We start from the raw sequence: 17,559 nt of genomic DNA, 5'->3' as shown, positions 1-17,559 counted from the left end.
AAAGCATTACCGAAAAACAATAACTGACCAAGCCCAGGACAGAGCCTCTGGGCAGCAGAGCTGGGGGTCACTGCTCCCCTCTGAACCCACCACTCCAACCAGGCACTTTAGGGAAAGCAACACAACCAAGACCACTGGGAGGTGCATAAATATATGGAAGAGGAGACAACATTATAAAAGTAAGTTTAGGTAAGTGAAGAGTGCCCTGAGAACATCTGTCCTCAGGGAACGGATGCCCATTCTAAGCAAGGCCCGAAGATTTTAGGGCTTAGGCCCTAGGCTAAGCTGTTCGATGACTGGGGTATTTTGGAGAAGAGGGTTATACTTTGTCCATGTGTGTCTTAGTTATCTGGTGCTGCTATAACAGAAATGCCACAAGTTGATGACTTTAACAAATTTATTCTCTTACAGTTTAGGAAGCTAGAACTCTGAATTCAGGGTGCCAGCACCAGGGGAAGGCTTTCTCTCTTTGTCAGCTCTGGGGACTGTCCTTGTCATCAGTCTTCCCCAATCTATGAGCTTCTCAGTGCAGGGACCCCAGGTCCAAAGGACGCACTCTCTTCCTGGCTTTTCTTGGTGGGTGGTCATGAGGTCCCCCTCCTCTCTCCTCAATTCTCTCCTTTATATCTCAAAAGAGATACAAGATACAAGAGATACTCAAGATACAACCTAACCCTGCAGATTTGAGTCCTGCTTCATTAACATAACTGCCTCTAATCCTGCCTCATTAACATCATAGAGGTTAGGATTTACAACACATAGGCTAATCACATCAGACTACAAAATGGTGAACAGTCACACAATACTGGGAATCATGGCTTAGCCAAGTTGAAGCACATTTTTGGAGGACACAATTCAATCCATAACAATGTGCATAATGCAGGGAGTGCCATTCACAATGAATTATTTACGAAGACTCTCTCTGAAACCTTTCAACATCATCTATGCAGAAGACAACCCTGCCCTCCCAACCCCCTTAGAGTCCACAGGAGCACTCAGTTAACCACTGAGGGTGGTGAGACCCTGTGTGGCGCCCTGATCTCCTCGGCTCCAGGCATCTGGGAAAAGGGTGGGCGATCCAGAGACATGTCAGGTACAAGCAACATACATAGCTCACCTGGCTCCGCTCTGCCTCCCTGTGAGTGTGTGGTCATCCCTGCCATTAAGTAGGGGACACTGTAGGATCCCAGCCCAACTGAGAGTTGTCCAAGCGCTCGAGGCCCTTGGCTTCTGAGGACCCCTGTTAAGGATGTGGGTCACCTCATGGCACCATTTATCATACTGAGATTCTTTAGATTTTCTGCACGTTTTTGTATAAATTCAAGCAAAGCACAAAAATCTGAAGAAAAGTCCAAGCAGTGCTCACACGGGATGAGTTAAGGGGGTAGGATTACAAGGTACCTATTTACGACCCTTTTATTTTTCAATTTTGTAAATAATAGAACTGGTTTTAGTACATATTAAAAAGCAGTATCTTCTGTAACCTTTTCACACGGGACTACACTAAATCCATAAACGTTGTTTTCGTTACCACAGCATAATGCTTTTATTAATTGAAAGGCATAGGCAAGGTTTGGTGGTGGTGGCGTCAGAAAGAAAAATAACCATTAGGGGGAAAGGGAAGAGCTCCAAAAAGTTGTCCGGGCGTAATGTGAAGAACCCCAGACTGAATTATATTGATGTCAGGGCAGAGCGGGTGTGATCATCACTTCCACACCTGTTCCATCAGACCACCCAAATGCCCCAGGTGGGTGGGCTCTGCCTCCTTATCCTAGATCCCAGACTCCTTCCCTTTCTGCTGTAGTATGTTCACTGAAGTCTGCCCTGCCAAGCTCCCAGGTGAAAACATTTTGGGGAACAGTTATAGACACCTCTGCGGTCAACAGAATGCAGCAAAGAGGCCTCAGTTCCCTACTCTCCTGACCCCTGAAAATAAGGAATCCAAGACCTTCTGAGTCCCAAGGCTTTCTGAGTCCCAAGGCCTTCTGAGTCCCAAGGCTTTCTGAGTCCCAAGGCCTTCTGAGTCCCAAGGCCTTCTGAGTCCCAAGGCCTTCTGAGTCCCAAGGCCTTCTGAGTCCCAAGGCCTTCTGAGTCTCGCAGTCCACCCAGCACGCCCCTCCTCTGCCCCTCTCAATGCCTCCCCAGTGATTCCGGCCCCTGTGTCTGTGTCACATATTCTGGTCTCGAGACCAGTGAAGGCTTGGACCTGAAGGCTTCAGCCTTGTCTCCAAGAAGCCGCAGCTGTCCTAGTGTTTATCTGTTGTGACTTTTATTACATCAAGTCGATCATGACTCATAGTGACCCTATAAGACAGAGTAGAATTGCCCCATAGGGTTTCCAAGGAGCCGCTGGTGCATTCAACCTGCAAACCTTTTGGTTAGCAACCAAACGCTTAACCACTGCGCCACCAGGGAGGGCTCCTACTTTATTTTAATTTATATTTTATTCTTAAAATTATTAAATTTAAATTTCTTGTTGTTGATTTCAATCATGGGTTTTCTCTGTTTTTCCAAATTTATATTTGGGTCATTTACTGTTATAGTAATGAATTTTCAATGTATTTTACATTTCTCTATTCTCATGGGCATATGGCTTTAGCTACAGCTCCTGATTTTATTAAGGAGCTCTGGTGGCAAAACAGTTAAGTGCTTGGCTTAACCTGGTAGTTCCATCCCACCCAGTGGTTCCTCAGGAGAAAGACCTGACCATCTGCTCCCGTAAAGATTACAGCCAAGAAAGTCCTGTGGGGCAGTTCGGCTCTGTCACATGGGGTCACTACGAATCGGAATCGACTCAGTGGCACCCAACAACAAAAGCACGTTTATTATATTAGCTTTTTTCTCGTTCGTTACAGTCTCAGTCATATACGTGGGGTTCAGTTCATGTACGTGTTAATACATCTGACAAGTGTAATAAAAAGACTGGGGGTATCAGAAATTTATATGAGTGTAAGGCTTCTACAATTTACCAGAATTGGTAAGATATGAACTCTAATTAGACTGTGAAATGTTCGGTATATATATTTGTTATCCCCAGAGCAATCACTAAAGACAGTTCCAAAGCCACTCAAGAAAAATTGGGTAATCTCAATAGTCTCTCATCTAGGAGATGCATAAAGCAGGTACAACTGCAAATGTAACAATACACACACACATATTCACGTGCAGGTTTCTGTGTGAACCAAAGTATTCATTTCTCTTGGCTCAGTACCTAGGGGTGGGAGTGCTGGGTCACATGGTAACTATGTCTCTCCCAGCCCCCACCCCAGCAGGATCTGGGCAGGTCTCCACAATGGGCCAGGGGAAAGGGCATGAGGACTCAGAACCACCCGGTCCTCCCCACTGCCTGCTGCAGGGACTGCTCCTCCACCAGCTGCCCCTCCAGCCCCAGCATTAATCTATGGTTGAAGAGATGCACGAATCAGGACCCCCTAGGCCTGGAACCTGCTGGAGTATCCACCCATAGAGCCTTTGTGTAGTGAGAAGTCCGGCCCAACAAGCCTGCTCCTTCCTCACTGTCATAGCCCCTTTCACCTTGCTGTCCCCTCCTTCCTCCCTCTGTCAGCCATTCTGATAGGTCTCCTGTCCTTCCTGATCCCTTCCTCACACCAGGTGTGGATGGGAGATGAGGGGCCCAACTCCTGACTGACTCGCTCCTCCAGCTGCTGCTCAGTTCCTTCCCCCTTCATGTTCAAGCCTACTGTGAGCTCCTCTGAAGGGGAAGGAAGGAGGCCCTTTGCATCTCAGGACCTCAGTCACGGCTGCAGCAGATGCTGGTTCTGCCCTCCCTGTTGCTCCCAGCACCTGCTGAAAGCAGTCACATACACCCATGAGTGTAGATTCTCTAGTCGCCACCTCACAGTTCCCAGTTTCAACCAGGAATCTAGTGACCCTCTCTCCATTGGCCTGCCAATGGCTGCTTCTGTATTCAGTCCTAGCCTCTCAACCACTGTGTCTGCAAGCTTGGTTTCCCAGTCTGCTTCTGACTTTGGAGTCATCCCCACAGACTTCACCCCAATTTCCCAGCCACTTCTCTTGGGGCATCCCACTAGCTACAGTGGGAGCTTCTTCCCATTTGACCAGCCCCTTCAGATACTGCCCCCCATGACAGTACGGCATCAGACCCAGAAACAACCAGCCCACCTGTACTGAAGTTCTGTGGTCCCAACCTAACTTTGAACCTTTCCATTTACCCTGGAGTACAACCCAGCCCACAATCAGGGCCCCGGATGGGCAGCAGCACAGAACCGGACCTCTAACAACTCACTCCGGTTGGGAATCCTAGCAGCCCAGCCCAGCCCCAAGATCCACTCCAGGCAGGCCAGCCTTGGCCAGCACACTCAGCTTTTGAGGATTCATTGCCCACAACTTCCAACTTGGGCACCCATGTCAGCACACAGCTGGCCTTGTTGGCACCTCAGCTGTTTTCGTCTCTGGTGAAGCCATTACTTCTGGCTTTGCAGCTGTATATTACCCAGCACAACTATGGGCTTTGGGAGAAGACAGGCTGCCCTAAGGCCAAACCATTGTCATCATTTCTGTGATCCACCCAAAGAACTACTTCAGAGATTCTGAAGAAGAGACTAGCAATCTGCATGTCTTTTATTTTCTCTTTCTGTTTGATTTTTATTCTCGCTCCCGCTCTGTCTGCCTCTGTCTCTTATTCATAAGCTCTCCTTTGTAGCTGATCTCATTTAGGCAATGGAGGTCCTTGGATCTTCAGTGCCTATAAAATCTCTCTCCAGCCCTCCATACCCACTTTCTTAGCATTGCCCTGGTTTCTGAACCCCAGCCTGCACCACTGAATCACGCTAGATGACCCTTGATGGCCCAGGCAGGGAGCTGGGCTGGGAGTCAGAAGCGCTGGGATATACCCTGCGGAGGGGGCACTGTGAAGTGGGGTTCTGGCCTGGGCACCCCCACACAGGTGCTGTACTGTGCTTAGTGGCCCTGGACATGCACAACTGTTCTCTTTCCTCCAGCCGTCAGGAGCGTCCCACAAGGAGTGTGGGGGCAGAAACCCTGTTCCTCCTCATTCCAATAGAAATATGAAAGGAGAGGAAGAGGAAATGTAAGTGTGGAGGTGGTAGGATGAGGAGCGGAAGGCAAATAGGTTCTCATGTGCACTGCTGCTTCCCTAACTTTCATTTTGGCACTTCAGGGAAAGCAACGCAACCAAGAATACCAAGGTTCTAGGTTGTATGCAAGTATATGGAAGAGGAGACATTATAAAAATGAGTTTAGGTAAGTGAAGAGTATCTGAAGAACAGTTCCATGTGGAAGGGATGCCCCATTCCATAGAAGGCCCTAGGGGTGGTGAGGGCTTCGGCCTGAAGGCTAAGCTGTCCAATGGCTGGCGTAATTTGGAGAGGAGGGTGGCAGAGTGGCTATGTCAATAACTTCAAGGGGTGCCATTCAAATGGAATATTTTGTGAAGATTGTCCCTGAAAGCTTTCAACATCACCTCATACAGAAGCCAACCTTGGCCTTCCAACCCCCTTAGGGTCCTAAGGGGGGCACCCAGTTAAGCACTGCCGGTGGTGAGACCCAGCGTAGCACCCTGATCGCCTCTGCTCCAGACACGTAGGAAAGGGGGTAGGAGATCCAGAGGCATGTCAGATGCAAGCAACATAGCTCACCTGGCTCTGCTCTGCCTCCCTGTGGGCGCGTGGACACCCCTGCCATCAAGTAGGGAACCCTGTAGGATTCCAGCCTGACTGGGAGTTGTCCAAGCCCTCGGGGCCCTCAGCTTCTGGGGAGCCCTGTCAAGGGCTTGGTCACCTCATGACACTGTTTCTCAAGCTAAGGTTCTATAGATTTTTTGTGTGTATGTAAAATTTAAACACACACACACATGCACACACAAAAAGCTGAAGAAAATTCAACACAGTGCTCCAAACCAAAAAACCAAACCCAGTGCCGTCCAGTCGATTCCGACCCATAGCAACCCTATAGGACAGAGTAGAACTGCCCCATAGACTTTCCAAGGAGCACCTTGCGGATTCGAACTGCCGACCCTTCGGTTAGCAGCCACGGCACTTAACCACTACGCCACCAGGGTTTCCATAATGCAGTGCTCAGTTGGGGTGAATTCGTGGGGTAGGTGTCCCCAGTGTGCCTGGGGAAAGGGCATGAGGACTCACAAATATTTGATCCTTCCCCCTGCCTGTGGCAGGGACTTCTCCTAAAGCTACATCTCTGGTCCCAGCATTAATGCACAGCTGAGACACAGGAAGAAGTGAGATTCCCTGGGCCCAGGGTGTCCCAGAACCTGCTGGAGTGGCCATCCCTATAGAACCTTCTTATTGGATAAGCCCAGCTCACCAGACCCACTCCTCTCCTCACTGACAGCTTCCCTCCTCTCCTCACTGACAGCGTACCTTCCAGGCACCCTTCATGCTTACTGTCACAGCCCCTTTCACCTTGCTGTCCCCTCCTTCCTCCCTCTGTCAGGCATGGACATGGCTGAAACGTCTGATAGGTATACTGTCCTTTCTGATCCCTCCCTCACACCAGGTGTGGATGGGAGATGAGGGGCCCAACTCCTGACTGACCCACTTCTCCAGCTGCTGCTCAGTTCCTTCCCCCTTCATGTTCAAGCCCACTGTGAGCTCCTCTGAAGAGGGAGGAAGGAGGCCCTTTGCACCCCAGGACCTTAGTCACGGCTACAGCAGATGCTGCTTCTGTCCTCCCCGCTGCTCCCAGCACCTGCTGAATGCAGTCACATACACCCACGACAGTAGATTCTCCAGTCTCCTCCTCAAAGCTCCCAGTTCCAACCAGGGACCTAGTGCCCCTCTCTCTATCAGCAAATACATTCCCATGTGCACTGCTGCTTCCCTAACTTTCATTTTGGCACTTCAGGGAAAGCAACGCAACCAAGAATACCAAGGTTCTAGGTAGGATACAAGTACATGGAAGAGGATACATTATAAAAATGAGTTTAGGCAAGTGAAGAGTATCTGAAGAACACTTCCACGTGGAAGGGATGCCCATTCCATAGAAGGCCCTAGGGGTGGTGAGGGCTTCGGCCCTAAGGCTAAGCTGTCCAATGGCTGCCATAATTTGGAGAGGAGGGTGGTAGAGTGGCCATGTGAATAACTTCATAGGGTGCCATTCACATGGAATATTTTGTGAAGATTGTCCCTGAAAGCTTTCAATATCATCTCATGCAGAAGCCAAACCTGGCCTCCCAATCGCTGTTTCTGCACTGTCTTACCCACTCAACCACTGTGTCTGCAGGCTTGACCTCCCCTCCTGCTTCTGACTTTGGGGTCACCCCATGGACACAACCCTGCCCTCCCATGACAGGCAGTCATTCTCAATCTAATCACTGTTTCTAACAGCTGCATCATAATCCGAGCAGGAAAGAACCAGTGTCCTATTGACAAATTTTTAGGATCTTTCGGGCTTTGGCTATTACAATGGATATACTTAAATATATCCCTTTGTGCACGGTTACCAGTGTCTGGCATAGGTGAAATCAGCCTCACAAGAGCTGAACCATGTACCTATGTAGTAAGTACTAATATTATCCCCATGAGACAGATGAGGACTCTGAATATTTCCCAAGAGGAGGAGTGGTCATTTGGAGAACTGCTGCCCATTGTTGCTGTGATAGGGGTGAACTGGAAGACAGAGGATGACCCAAGGGTTCTATAAGCCTTGGTCAACCAAATGTCCCACTTTGCCTTGGACAGCCCTATTCATAGCTGTTTCTCACATAATTACAGATAGCACCGCCTTTTACTTTTGAAAGTGTCTCTGTAAGGCGGTAAATTACATGGCCAATCACCAGAATGGGGAGGCTTGGAGAAAACAGATGGCCATGACCACGCAGAGACCCTCGCCTGCCCTGCCTTCCTTTCAGCCAGCAAGAGACATCCAGTTGACAGTAAAACAGATCAAGGAGGAACCTGGGCACTCTCAGTGAACCCCTACAGTCCCATTTGGAAGCTGAACATGGAGACCTGGAGGACATGTGGCTTCAGTGGGCGACAGCGTCTCTCCTTGCAGGAGCCAGGTGGGAAGTGGTAACTGCTCAGCAGCCAGCAGACACGGCAGATAAGGGCATCTTCTTCATGCGGGCATCCGGGTGCTGGAAACCCTCCCTCCTAGGATCCAGCTCTTCTGGAAGCATTCCCGCAGCCAGAGCAAGCCTTAATCCATCAGCTCCAATGACTTTATCATGACCTTGAAAGAGAAGATTGAGGAGGCTGGAGTGGCCTGCATGGAGGATCAGCCCTGCCATCACAGAGGATCCTTCTGAGAGCTCCCCAGGCGCAGAGCTCTCTAGAAGGGATGCATGACCACTCACCTTTGCTAGGATCAGCCTTCACCTGAGTTGAAAAGCAGCCACAAGTAAAAAGCTTTTACTTTCCAGTTATGCTTTGGCACTAATAAAGGGTGTGGGTGGAAAAATAATGAGCTTTTTTTGCTGAAATTTCAGTACCAAACTAGCTTCATTAGGAATCACATTATAACAGAGAACCATGGGAAATTAGAGGCACTGCTGAGGTCATCTATAATATCAAGGCAGAAAATCAGCATGATATACAATCCTTCATGCTACAGGTAGAGAATCAGAGAAGCAGAGGGACAGCAGGACATATCCAAGTCCTAGTACAACTTAGGGGTCAAGTCAGGACTAAACTCGACTCCCCAAATCTCTGACCTGACTGCTTTCCACTATACCATATTGACTTTAAGGCTAAACACTTCAGCTTTTGTGAAAGATCATTTCATACAAACCAAACCCATTGCCGTCGAGTCAATTCCGACTCACACCGACCCTATAGGACAGAGTAGAACTGCCCCATAGAGTTTCCAAGGGGCGCCTGGTAGATTTGAACTGCTGATCTTTTGGTTAGCAGCCGTAGCACTTAACTGCTATGCCCCCAGGGTTTCCATCATTTCATACACACCCTTTAAATTTAATACAAGAATATCTCACAAAGGACATGTTCAACTGTCAATTATAAAAGATAATGACCCCAAATATTGACCTTATTTCCAATGGCTGTCACTGGGCTTAGTTTACCCCAATGCCACCTCCTCCAAAACGAACTCTTATTAAATGAGCAGAACCACACAAATAGTATTTCAGCCTGGAAAGACCCTCAAGCCATCTCCAAAAAGTTAGGCTTCATCCAATCATGATGATTTTTAAAGCAAGTTATTCTATCCTAATTTCCATAAGGCTAAGAGCAAAACAGTAAAATACATTATGTGTTACCCACTTAATGCAAGTAAAAACCAAATCATAAGATCCAGCTAGCTTAGAAACTGCATATGAGTCTCTCTAATGGCATAAATGGACTCAAAGATTCCCCAAGATTTGTTACATCAAAGAGGGACTCCCAGAATCTTTTGTGGATAGGAGGGTTGAAGTGAACTGTCTGACCTCACAGAAAGATGAGCCACTCAAAAGCCTATTTGGGGTTTCAGAACTACCTAGCTCCATTTCTTGAAAGAAAAAAATGCCTTAAATTTATCTGCAAAAGGGAGAATAAAAACATTTAAATCCAAAGAAGATCATGGTGTACTTGTGTTCCATCTTTAATGACAAGCTGTAGTTGTCTTCTCAGCTGCCCCCCACGAAACCCACCACTAAAAAGTCAGGTTTCTAAATTCTCCTTGCTCTTGGTGAAGGAATGAACTACAAAGTGATAGAGTGCCGCTGTCGTTAAGGTCAAACCCCCACTCCAGAATTATCATTCAGGAAACCTATCGTCATTTACTTATTTGCCACTCAAAAGCAATTATCTCAGCAGTAATATTTAAGAATCCGAGAAGAAAATTAATTTGCAATATAATAGAAAGATACTGCTTAGGAGTTTTTCAACAACTCTGCCGATAAAAAGGTGCATTGGAACATAAATATCAAATTTATTCCCTGAAAACCTCCATCTCCCCATGTCTTTAGTGAGATGGTTCTATTGTGTAATATTACATCAATCCAACAACTAAAATAAAAATCAGATATTAGGGGAAAAAAACGTTACTATGAGCACCTGTGAGAGAAAATACAAGAGAACTGGAAGACTTCCCAAGGGGGGGAAATCAAATTTAACTGAAAGCAGTACTTGGGAAAACTTCCGGTTATCGTGACCACTATACCTCCAGTACGCATGGCTCAGACACAGCAGGGGCTGCACTTTCCCCACGGCTTCTAGCAGAGTGGAAACAGCTGTACTGTAACTCAACATCTGCATCCTTAGCTCTGAGCCCTTCGCGTTGGACCGCAAGAAGATTCGGCAAACTCATCTTCCCCCTAAAAACTATTATGTTCAACAACTATTTCCAATCTGTCTTCGCAGTCTTTCAACCACCCCCATTATCTGCAATTCTGGGATTTCCTGATGGAGTACAGATCGTTATTTGCATTATGCAAGAACAGTCAGCAAATGAACAAACTTCTAACTTATCTCCCACCTTGGAGGGGGCTCTCCAAGTCAGGAGAAAGGAGGGCTTGGAAGCCCACTCAAATTCAAGTACATGCAGACCCATTTTCAGCAAAGAGCCTTTATTTCTATCATTCATTTACTGTTTAAGGAGCCCTGGTGGGGCAGTGGTTAAGCACTCGGCTGCTAACCAAAAGGTTGGAGGTTCTAACCCACCCAGTGGCCCCGCAGAGGAAAACCTGCGGGGGATCTGCTTCCTAAGAGGTGATGGCCAAGAACACCCTGTGGGGCAGTTCTACTGTCATATGTGGTCGCTATGACGGCACCCAACAGCAACAACAATTCACTATTTAAATCCTCTGCTCAAACTTACTATTGCCCAAAGTTTCCACTTGTATGCTTCTAGGGCTTTTTCCTGAGCTCCTGTTACCATGCACCTTTTCAAAGAACCAATAATTTTCAGTCCTCATGACCTCACAGAAACATTTTCTTACAAATTTCTACCCAACTTGAAAATGGTTGTTTTAATAACTGTGCTCTAAAAGAAAAGCCTTTGCGAAAACCAATGATCGCTAACCAAATCGTAAAATTCATTGCCTGCCCACGCTCACAGCATCCTTGGAGTTATCTTTTTCATCCACAGAAGGCATTCCATGCAGAGGTCATCATTCTGTTGGCTGAGCCTCTGTTAGAGAAAATCTGATGTGGTTAGCAAGGCTTGGAGAACTCAACCTCAGTTACCAGAGTCTACTGGACATCATGCTTGGCAGGGTAGAGGGTCAGCGAAGGAGAGGAAGACTCGCAGTGAGATGGACTGACGCAGTGGCTGCAACAATGGCCTCAAGCATAGCCATGATTGGGAGGACTGCACATGACCGGGCAGCGTTTTGTTCTGTTGTACATGGGGTCACTATGAGTCAAAATCAACATGAGGGCACCTAACAACAACAACGATGGTCCCAGTGGAGCCCTGGTGGTAGAGTGGTTAAGAGTTCGGCTGCTAACCAAAATGTCGGCAGTTCAAATGCACCAGCTGCTCCTTGGAAGCCCCTTGGGGCAGTTCTGCCCTGTCCTATAGGGTTGTAATGAGTCTGAATTGACTCGACGTGATAGGTTTTTTTTAATGGTCCCAAGAAATTATGCTATTCTTAGTGAGCAATCAATCTCCAGAGTCAATCTATCATGGCAATAATATGGAGATTGCGAGATGGTTTCTAACAGAATGGAGGGTCCAATTACTTACCTTATGCAAAGAAAGCACAAGGAACACTCCTCTGATACTCCCTTTTCTGCTTATGCATGACTGACAGCGCAAAAGGAATTATGGCCGGCCACATGACAAACTCAGGTGTCATCGTAACACTGGTCATTTTTCACTGCTTGCCCAAACACAGGCTGAAACTTGCTCTGTTGTGCCCACGGCCTTGTCAGGTCTGCAAAAGAAGAGCAGGAATTATGTTAGGACTACACCAAAATGAAAGCATCACCTTCACAAATGAAAAGCTGCAAGTAGGGAAAACAGAATGGTATGACATCTACTCTACTCTTCTAAAAAGTAGCCAAAGTCGTAATCCAATTTTTCTCTAAAAGCAGTCATACCCAGAAAAAAAAAATCATAATACATCAGGGAAAAAATTAGAAGAATTAAATATATTCCTGATTCAGGATCCAGAAACATCTCAGTTTTAATTTCAGGAGAAAGATCAAGGGAAGAGAGAACAAAAAATTGGAATTTTAGGGCTCAGTGGGAACTTAAAGATAATTTACTCAAATCCCTCCACTCCTTTTAAAGATAAATAATGATGAAGTTAAGTTCCCTAGTAGAATTGAAGCTGAACAAAACAAAGTTACCAGTTTGGGTTTTTCCCCTGCCTGCCAAGGTTAGTGTCTTAGTTATTTACTGCTGCTATAACAGAAATACCACAAGTGGATGGCTTTAACAAACAGAAATTCATTCCCTCACAGTCTAAGAGGCTAGAAGTCCAAACTCAGGGTACCAGCTGCAGGGGAAGGCTTTCTCTCTCTGTCCACTCTGGCGGAAGGTTCTTATCCTCTATCTTCCACTGGTCTAGGAGTTTCTCAGTATACGGAACCCAAGTCCAAAGGACATGCTCTTTCTTGGTGGTATGAGGTCCCTATTCCTCTTCTTGATCCTCTCTCCTCTCTTGTAAGATAAAAAGTGATGTAAGCCACACCCTAAGGAAACACCCCTTACAGATCAGGGCTGTGACCTGAGTTAGGATGTGGCATCCCACCCTAATCCTCTTTAACATAACCTACTCTTGCCTCATTAACCACAGGGAGACATTAGGATTTACAACACATAGGACAATTACATCAGATCACAAAATGGGGGACAGCCACACAATACTGGGGATCATGGCCTAGCCAAGATGATACATATTTTGGGGACACAATTCAATCCATGACGGTTTTCATTTTTGAAGCATTTTTCCCAGACATGAGCACTCTGCTGTCTCAGAACTGTCCCTGCTCACCACAGTGTTTCCACAAAACCAACTACGTGTCGTGACAAATTCGAGAGACACAAGCAACTGTCCTTGTCATCGAGACATAATATTCACGGTAACTCTGTACCGTGTACTACAAGGGCAGACACAGGTAAAATCCATCTGGGCTAAAGGAGTTGATGGATTTGGAAAATAGTAACAAGTATTTAAACAGAAAATAATGTGATGAAAGCAGAGTGCAGGATGATGATAATTCTGGCAGTGCACACTGCGTGGATTAGACAGGAAGAAGCTAGAAGACTGGTGCTGGGATAAGAAGCTGTGAGCATAAAACCAGACCCAGGAAAGACTTGGAGTGATTATGGTGGCAGGAATGGGACAGAGGAAAGGACAAAGTCACAGGCTGTTCTGGAGGAGAAAAAAGTTAGATCGGGTTTTCATGTTGAACCAGCACCACAGCCACCTCCCTAGTAAGCCAGGGGGTCTGGGGAGGGGAAATGACACAGAGCTGGCATCCCTGGGCCTCCTCAGGGGTCATTTCAGACTCCAGACTCCACGTGGTTGTCCAAAACACGCACAACGAGGGCTCAGTGCTTTAGGATCTCCAGTCCTACTTGACTCCATGGCTAAAACGAAAACAGGACAGTAGGAAGGAGTGTGGTGAGTAGAAGCCAAGCTCAAAAAACAGGGACTTTCCATTTTCAATGCTCTTTTAAACAACTACATGTATGGTTTGTTTCAATCTTTCAAACTAGCCAAAACTTTCACACACAAATGCGATCACAAAACCATTCCTGACCACTTACACCATCAGAGGCCTGGTGGCATAGTGCTTAAGAGCTCAGCTGCTAACCCAAAGGTCGGCAGTTCAAATCCACCAGCGGCTCCTTGGAAACTCCATGGGGCAGTTCCACCCCGTCCTATAGGGTCGCTGTGAGTCAGAATCGACTGGCCGGCAACGGGTTTGGGTTTTTTGGTTTTGATTTTGGGTTTTTTTTTAAACGTATCAATCACTAATATCACCCAAGGCTGCACGTCTTATAATTTGAATACTGAACCAATGAACTTCTCAACAGTCGCCCTATTTTCACTTGGTTTTTGTCAAAGTCTCAAGTCAAAGAACTCCAAACACGTCGCGTCCCTGGGGCTCCAGGGGTCACTCCACCGCCCTCCATCCCTGCGCTCCTGACCCCCGGCTCATCCCTGGGGTCCCCTCAGGGCCCACCCCGGACGCACCCCACACCCTGCTCCCCGGGAGACGCGGGGCGCCGACACTGGATGAAAGGATCAGAAGTTCCGAGAAGCGTCTGTTCCTCCTAACGCGGCTATCTGCACAAAAACAGCCGGGCAGGCCGCTCACCACAGTCGACATGTCTGAAAAGCTGCAGCCGCCACCAACGCCCCGGTTTGCAAATAACGGCGACAGCTCCAACCGCCGCCTCGGGGGGCGGGGCCGGGCGCCCCACAGGACCCGCCCCTGCGGTGCACCAGCCAGTCAGAGCCACGGGGCTGAGATGGCCCCGCCCACTTCCGGGAAGGGCGTCCTTCTTCCTGCACGGCCTGGCGCCCTAGCGCCCTCTCTGGTAGCAGGCAGGGATGCAGGTGTGTAGCGGGGGAAACCTGTGCCCACGTGCCAGCACCGGCCCCCAGCCTTTTGTCTGGTCACGGACCACACCCATGGGCGCTTCCCAGCCACGCCCACTTCTCTTCAGCACCTGAGGAAAGGTTCTCAGGCTCCACCCGATGAACTCCTTGTCACAGTCTGCAAGTTCTCCTTGTCCAGAGTAACTTCAAACTCAGTCTTAAAATTACTGTTCTCAGGGTCAACCCATCCAGTTCAGTGCCCTTTATTTACATTTCTAACACACAGAGAGGAATTTACTTCTAAAATTGGAGCACTCTCCATGGGGAGTTTTCATACCTCAAAAGATGTTTTCCACGAGTGGTGGAATCGGCCATATTCATTTACCACATGATTTCCTCAGTACACCAGGTTACACATTCATTTGGTCCACGAGGTGTCCTCCTTGTTGACAGATCAGCTGGAACAACGCGGGGAGATGACTTGACCCTAACCGCAGCAACTCCCATCAGGACTTGGAGGCAAAAGGTTACAAAGGTGTACATTAATACATCAACACCATCAATACATATAATAGGGATTTGTAGGGGCTCTGAAGGAACTTATCCATTGTCAGGCTTGGACAAGGTTCTCGATGATGGTGACCTCAGACACAAAAAGTTTCCTCATTTTGGTGCCAGGTGTTACAGGGAACACGGTCACCTGTGCAATGGTCTAAGAAACCCAAGGCATACCATTCTTTTCATTTCCTCGTTGAACTTTCATTGTAACGTAAGGCCTTTGGCTCTCCCTGGTGACAGAATGACCTGGGCTTAATCCTCAGACTTAATTATTTCTGAAAGTCAGAAGGTCTGGGCAAAGTTGTCAGGGCCCTCAGACATTTGTGAGACCACGCCTCCACCACACCAAATGCAAGCTGCCTGGTAACATGGATGCGGCTCCCTCCTACTTTAGTTTTCCCCTTACTATTACAGCTGCAGCTATGTTGCTGCTTGCTTATCTTGGCGGGGGCAGTTATTAGAATTCCAGAGGGGACCTCCAAGGTCTCTTCAAGGCTGCTCAGCACAAGCTGTCTTGAAGGACTTTCTACTCCTTTTTTTTTTTTTTTCTTTGCTGTTTTAACTCTTGCTTTTGCTGGGTGTTACAGGATTTTCTCAGCTCTAGGGACCTGCCTAGCCCCTCCAACTATCTCTGGTCCCATTTTTAAAGGGGTTTGAGCAATGGCTAGGGGTTGTTCCCCTAACTCCTTGTTGTAGTCATTTAGTGCTGCTATAACAGAAATACCACAAGGGGATGGTTTTAACAAAGAGAAGTTTATTCTCTCACAGTCCAGTAGGCTAGAAGTCTGAAATCAGGGTGCTGGCTCCAGGGGAAGCCTTTCTCTTTCTGTCAGCTCTGGAGAAAGGTCCTTCTCATCAGTCTTCCCTTGGTCTTGGAGCATCTCAGCGCAGGAACCTCAGGTCCAAAAGACGTGCTCTGCTCCCAGAGCTGCTTTCTTGGTGGTATGAGGTCCCCATGTCTCTCTGCTCGCTTCTCTCTTTCATATCTCAAAAGAGATTGGCTTAAGACACTACCTAATCTTATAGATCTCATTAGTATAATTGCTGCTAATCTATCGTATGACATCATAGTGATAGGATTGACAACATATAGGAAAATCACATAAAATGGTGGACAATCACACAATACTGAGAATCATGCCCCAGCTGCGTTGACAGATATTTTGGAGGGACGCAATTCAACCCACGACACCCCTGAATCCCCCATCTTTACAAACCTGCAGGCGAGCATTTCTAGTTGCTCATCCTGTTCACAGATGCAGCTGCTCAATACATCAGTCGTGGCACACATGACTGCTGCACACCTCTTTCCAACTGTAACTGTTTCTGCAAAGCTCTTTTGCACGCTTAGCAGCTAGCTGGGCTTCAATGGCCAGCGAAACAGTCTACAGCAGCAGCCATCCCACGGCCGCTACTGCTCTCCTAGCTTCTTTTTCACACTTATGAAGGCGTGTGTCTGCCCATAACTGGGTTATGCCACTTGGCATATTCGGGGCATCCCCATATTCACACAGTGGTCCACATGGATCAAGCATATAGGCCAGACCTTCCCACATGAAGGTCGCTGGCCAACCCAGGAGTTCACCGATAGATGCCTCGTTCCCACTTGCCATTTCTTTGGTCTCCTGGTTGGCTCACCAATTGTCCAGGCATGGACGAGTAATGTGAAACTTGCCTCCAAAAAACGGAGGGTGCCAAGAGACCGAAGAAAGAGGCAGACAATTCTGGTGTGGCAGCGAAGATGTCTATTAGGAAGACTTACATACAAGGCTAAATCCTGGGTGGCCACAGGACCAAAGCAGATCTCCACACCCTGCAGTGGGAGGTTAGAGGTTTTATAGGGGTGGTAGACAATAGTGGCTACATGCCAGGGACTTAAGTAAGGATGACTTAGCAAACTGTAGTGAACTAGTGGACCACATGAGGATGCTGGTGTTTGGCTTTGCAAAGCCTGTTTCCCTTTCAGGTGTGAACCCACCAGCTTCTCCATGGGAGAAAGATGTGGAAGTCTGCTTCTGTAAAGATTACAGCCCTGGGAGCCCTATGGGGCGGTTCTACTGTATCCTATAGGGTCACTATGGGTTGGAATCAACTCAACGGCAATGGGTTTGGCTTTTGGTTTTTAAGATATTGATTATATGGAGAGGGGAGATGTATGCAGTGGCTTCCATTCTGAGAAGGAAATGGGTAGGGTACTGAAAAGTGACCCTCATAATCAGTGGTCGCCAACTCAAATTTCTACAGGAGTTAAGTGCACTTGGATGTGGGACAAGAGGGAGAGGTAGAGACTCTGACAAACTGTTACTGCAAAGGAATCAACTGCTACTCAACTTGAGTCAATTATGTCATATGGAAATATGATTTCAGTGCTCCTATGGCTTCTGTTTTTTCAAGGGATTTTGATATTTTGTGTGAAAACTCCTGATTTTCAAATTTTGGCAACTAATTCAAAAAGATTTAAAACACCATGGAGATCAAAAGAATAGGTCAGCTGAGGACAGATACTTCTTATTTTTCTGCACTTTCTTAGTTTCTAGAACTAG

The 17,559-nt window shown here is 47.3% G+C and overlaps 1 long non-coding RNA gene across 1 annotated transcript; it reads right to left on the bottom strand.

Moving 5' to 3' along the window:
* Positions 1-1,385: 1,385 nt before the first annotated feature.
* Positions 1,386-14,314, bottom strand: LOC111748053 (uncharacterized). The gene is made up of 3 exons (XR_002783984.2): positions 14,111-14,314; positions 11,647-11,836; positions 1,386-8,193 (listed from the first exon to the last, which is right to left on the bottom strand). It is a non-coding gene; the product is annotated as an uncharacterized LOC111748053 (long non-coding RNA).
* Between the last annotated feature and the right edge of the window lie 3,245 nt (positions 14,315-17,559).

The sequence above is a fragment of the Loxodonta africana genome, chromosome 11 (assembly GCF_030014295.1).
Source record: "Loxodonta africana isolate mLoxAfr1 chromosome 11, mLoxAfr1.hap2, whole genome shotgun sequence".
Classification (NCBI taxonomy): domain Eukaryota; kingdom Metazoa; phylum Chordata; class Mammalia; order Proboscidea; family Elephantidae; genus Loxodonta; species Loxodonta africana.
The sequence above is the reverse complement of the archived record's forward strand: the minus strand, read 5'-3'. Positions and strand labels throughout refer to the sequence as shown.